Here is a 6,000-nt window from a genome sequence, read left to right as displayed (position 1 = left end):
ATAATGTGACAGAGAACTTTATTAGTTACCTGGTCTCAAACTAGGGCATTCCCTGTACTATGGGTACCAGGGCAACGAACAGTAGCCCTTGGCCATGCTTCGCTTCTGTAGCGCATCAAGAATGTTCGCAGAAACAAGAGTGGATTGCTTTTACGGCACCTTGCTCGAGTGAAGTACGTTTCTGGTGCCAGATCCAACCCCATCCTGCGCTCGATAGCGGATAGGCTCGATTATCCATACGTGAGGCACTGTTTTTAATTGCATGTTTCCAGCAGTGTATTTGTACTTATTCCTATTATTACCTAGAACGCCAAAAGTTCATTTGCCAAGAGGTCTTTCCGGGAATCGAGTCCGAAACCACCATAAATAGTGCCAGTGCAATGACGTTAATATTATAAGATAAAATAATTTAATCTTAATTCAGTTCACATCCTGTTATTCTATTTCGAGGTCTCCAGTTTCCATTACGAGAAGTTGAATGTTGGTAAATTAATTTTTTCATAACTCAAACTTATTTAATTTGCATTTAAATACGAATTATCAAAATTTTATTGATAAGTAACGAGATTTTGTCAAGCAGTAAAAAGTTAGGACGCAATCGAAACCAAATTATCTGTTTCGCAATTTCACTCTTCGATTACTAACGTAGTGAGTGCTGCAATTTTATCGTGTTCACTTCTCTTATACAGTGTCAAATCAGTTTGGTGCATAATCGAGGCTGTTTTTTACTGAAAGACGATTTGTGATTACTGTTTATTACCTGAAGTGTGTAAACTTACCTTTTCGTAGAATAAAATGTAGCTACATGTGTATGAAGTGAATTGAATGTGGTATTCCATGTGAATAGAAACGTGCAATAGCCAAAGAAATTAAAAGTATATATAATTGTAGTATTCAATGATAAACTTAAAAAACTTTTAGTACAAAATGTTACTTCGTTTTGCATGAATTTTTCCTTTAAATTTATTGCGATATATTATGTATGCAGCTGTAGAAATAAAGTAATCAAAGTTCGTTATCTCATAGTCCTAATATTCTTGCTCCATTTCCACTTTTTTATTTTATTGTACCTGCCATATTTTAAAGTACATATAATGGAATTGTTTTTGTGCCTTCTGTTTGTTATTATTTTTAAATATACTGTCACCCCGAGGTTGCCTGGAAGAGATTGTTATTTGCTATCCAGCACCTTAGCCGCCAGTTGTATTTTGTCATTTCTTACCTTTAGTACTTGTTCTTCACAATAAATAGTATTGTATTTGTAAATGATAGTAGTGTACATAGTTACTATTGTTTGATTGTTCTAGATTGTATTATTTATAGAATAAGTACCCTCAGCCCTTTTTAGCTGCACCCTTTCGAGGTATCCTATAACATGGATTTCCAAGTCACTTATGATCTTTATAAACTTTACATATTGCAATGATTAAATTCTATAATGCGCCTAATAATTACTATGACAAGCTAATGTAATACAGTTAGTAGTATTAAAATTAACTTTTTTGAGTTGTCACGATGTTTGACCACCGTGATCCTGACCTTACGAATTTTTCGTGCTTGTTGCAGACCTTTGTTTTTGGTTTTCAACAATTTTTTTGCCGTTGCGTCATCCGTGAGAAATCTATTTCTTCACGCTGCCGCCTTGCTTTACAGCTACCAGCTGTTGACTAGACATGTCGCTTTAATGATTGTAATAATTTGGACAAATAATGTACATACATGCCGTCACATCTGTATCGTACTGGGGTTAGCAGGGACCACAAATCTCCTTTACCTCCTCCACTCCCACCAGTCATTTCACAAAAACGTGTTTATTCTTAGCACATAATCTAACCAGACCTTGTTTAAGGACATCCCCAATCTGACCAAGATCTACATCACAGTTAAGTCTTATTAAGTCTTTCTCTCCTCACGTTTCCATCCACAATAATAATGATCAAAATAAATAAAAGCAATATTTATAGTTTTTCAGTAAACAATTATTCGATTTTCGATTCGATAGTGACATTGAACAAAATGAGATTGGGTAACTTATGACTGGATAGTAACAATTTCGTGAATTGCATTTTTGACACGCTTATATATTAAAGCGGCCAAATTTAAACGTTAGCTAATTGAAAAAGTTTATAATGTTGGAACGTTTGACTATTGTCATTCTTTTTTAAATAGAAATTGATTCATTCAATTTCACAGTTTGTACTTTTTTTTAAATAAGTTAACAAGTATCATTCTTACTTTAGACATTGCATTGCATCTTTAATAATAATTATAATTGTACATGTACATAATATTAGACCATCACACGCATACACACCTACTAATCTATGCAATTTAATATGATCATGTAGAATTATAACTTTTAATTGTTTTAAACATAAGTTTTATTTTATTTTTGATAACGGTCGTCTTCGATTAAAAACTTATATTTGTAATGTAACCGTTGGAGATCAGGTGACTGATAATAGCACAGATCTAAACTATGTAGTTTGATCTCCTATCTCTACCAACCTTTTGCCTGTGATGGCTATAGTGACCACGAAGTGTACAAGATGGGACAAAACAAACAATTTTATTATTATTTTATTACGTTTCGTGTTTGACTGTTGCAAGTAAATTAATTTTATTCCTTTTTCATTTTCCGTAATTTTATAAGTAAATAAGCGGAAGGGGAGTCTATGTCGGAATCTGGCCACTGGCTACACGCCTTCCCCTCTGCCAGTACCGGTACCTTCCTGAGCGCCGAGACCATTCGCATAGCTGCAGGCCTCCGCCTTGGTGTCCCAGTTTGCTCCCCACATCCGTGTCCTTGCGGCAAAGACATAAGTGCTCTGGGTTACCACGGTCTTTCCTGCCAGCTGAGCATGCAGCCCTCAACAACATCAACCGCCGGGCCTTAGCCACTGTTAACGAGCCCGCTATACTCGAACCATGCGGCAAGTCGCGAACAGATGGCAAACGCCCGGACGAAATGACTCTCATCCCATGCAGTATGGGCCGGGCACTGGTGTGAGACGTCACATGTGCCGACACACTTGCCCCATCCCATCCCATCTCCAGCACCCCAGCAAGAGGACTGGCTGAGCAGCTGAACTGGCGGAAAGAATAAAAAGTAATCAGTACCAGGATCTCGGGTCCGACTACCTATTTGAAGCCTTTGAAGTTGAAACCCTTGACCCGTGGGGTCCCAGTGCCCTTCATCTGTACAAAATTTTATCCAAAAAATGACTGTCTGGGAAACCCAAGGGCCGACAGCTACCTTGCCCAACGCATTAGCATAGCAATACAAAGGGGGAACGCTGCCAGCATCTTGGGCATATTACCGAGGGGACCCAATTTTATTAATATAATTTAAAAATCCTAGTTTTACTTTCTAGTATTTAAGCTTTTATTGTCATTTTTACCTTATGTGTATATTATCAAAATAAAAATACGTATTAAATAAAAAGACACTCATTTATACTTAAAACACATTGCTGATTTTCAGTATTCATTTATAGCCATTCGCTTGCTGCACCAGACCTTCAAGCAGCTATCTGTGTTGCACTACATGTAATAGTTGAAAAAATTCTAAAATTTTAACTCAAAATTTGAAATTTATTTGTTTGGTGTTGCTAGTTGTAGCGAGTCTTTTTAGCAGTTAAATTTTAGATGTTTTTAAATTTCAGTTTTGAAGCGTAAGGGTGCTGGTGAAATTAAAGTCACATGGGACTTGTCAACTTATGTCTCAGGGTGACGGGCGCAGTGGCAGTATCTCTCTGTCTTTGCGAATTATAGCTCTGAGTGGCACTACAACAGTTATCAGGCACATGACTAGTTCGTCCAGTCACTAGATATTATAAAAAAGAAAAAAAGATTGAAATTCGGTATTTAAATGTACGTGTTTTTGGCACGAGGACCATTATTTGAATTATTTTTGCACAAGCTGACATTGGCTAGGATCACCATAATTTTTATGTTATTTTTACAAGACTGATACTGCTGGCCCAAGTTTAGTGACCGCCATTAAAGAAAAAAAATATTTTATCACCAAAAGGAGAGTAACCTTGAACTACAACCCTCGCGAAAAGAAATGAATAATTGTGCAAAAATAACAACATAACAATAGAGCTCGTTTCTCTCGCAATAGCTGAACAGATTTTCTTCACTGTGTTTCTCACATTCTCACGTTGCAAAAAGACGTGTTATGTTCACATCCGACTTTCTTCCGAAGTCTATCGCACCTTTGTTTGATGACCCGGTTCCTATGATGCTGCGAGATGGGTGAAATTTTTACTCAAACTGTGCAATAAAGCGCTGTGATATGACATGTGAATTGATTGAGGCATGTGAAGTGGGCGATTATTACCACGATGTTTATTGTTCGCGTTTTAGACGCGTGGTGTGCGCAACTTATGTGGTACACTGGTCCATGACACTTTGGAATAAAGTAAAAATAAAAATATCAATTCCTATTACAATTTTGAACTGTTAAAGCGGAAACGCTCCTTCTACCAAGATTGCATATCAAATGAAAGAGTAGGATAGTATATGGAAGAATAGGTTACAGAATAATAGATCAGTACTTAAAGCCAACAAACGAAAATATCATAGATATCGAAATTCCTTACATGGTCCATTAAGCGCGGGAGAACCGCTAATCCTGTCCTATACGATTATATAGTATCAACTTTTAATGACTTATGAAATAAACTATCTATATAAGAACAGGCGTTTGCTGCATTTTCCATCAAAACAAGGAAAGATAATAATATCTACTTATATAAAGAAGTTTGTATGGTGGAAACCTACCCAAATAAATGGGTGAAAACCAACGATATCTATGCACTAAATGGTAGTCTTTGGTAAAAACTTAAGAAAAAATCTCGAAATTTATGATTTTTAAATGAAATTTTGAAATAATAAGTGGTTACTAATAGGAAACGTAAGAGTTCAGTCGAATTGTCAGTGCGCACGGGTGTCGAAATTGGTTGTGAAAAATGAATAGATTTTCTTCAAAACGTGAGACGTAAACAGCATGTTTAAGTGTTTATACATTTGTACTGTAGAGTACACTAGTTAAGACCCTTTCAAAAGTCATGAAAAATAAGGACGATTCCGCGAAACGCGTAATGGGAGCGATGAAGTTGCTAAACACCTTACATTTTTGATATTATAATATATTTTGAATTGAAAGTGTGCGTTTGTGTAATATTATTCTAAAGTTCATTTTTGTCTACAGTCAAAATATTTATATATACATTATTAAATTATACGTATTTCGTTATATCCAAACGCATACAGATTTGCAACTTTTCCCATACATCTAATATGAAATTAATATATACGTTTGCAAAGTCAGTGCTGCTAATAACAATTTCACGTAATAAGACCACGTCACAAGGCTAATTCGATATGAACAAGAAATAATTGAAGACATAATGATGTTTACGAAGCTCGATACCGTTTAATACTTTTTACTGACTATACTTAAAGTGACATCTGTTAGTGGTGTCCTATAGCTTATCATGATAGCATATATAATCATAGTGCTGCCGTGCAAATGTGTAACTTATGTCAATAGTAATAATATTGAGGTCTTCGTCAATGTCCACTAGCACAGATCAGGGGAGATCAAAGTATCTGTAGACAAATTCAAATGAAAAAAAAACTTTATTTCATAGGAAGACAAATTACACTTGATAGATATCGTCATACTGATTACACTTAAAAATTCATTGGGCAGGTTCCCTCGAGAGGAATAATTAAGAAACTCTAGACATTGCTATTTCAAAGTAAATATTTGATTTTCCTTTCTACATTATTACATTGCATATTAAAGAACTAAAACGATCACAACCATAGATATTTACTATGCAAATATCTATGTATAACAAATAACCTCTAGTCATAAAGTTTTTGTTTCACTTCAGTTTTAAACGTCTTACAGAGCAAATTTTTAAATGTCAACTGGAATCTTATAGCCCCTTAAATGAATTGGTGATTTTGTTAAGACTACAGGCA

This window comes from Hyposmocoma kahamanoa, unplaced genomic scaffold, assembly GCF_003589595.1.
Source record: "Hyposmocoma kahamanoa isolate Upper Pololo Valley unplaced genomic scaffold, ASM358959v1 122, whole genome shotgun sequence".
NCBI classification, from domain to species: domain Eukaryota; kingdom Metazoa; phylum Arthropoda; class Insecta; order Lepidoptera; family Cosmopterigidae; genus Hyposmocoma; species Hyposmocoma kahamanoa.
This window is presented reverse-complemented; position numbering follows the sequence as displayed.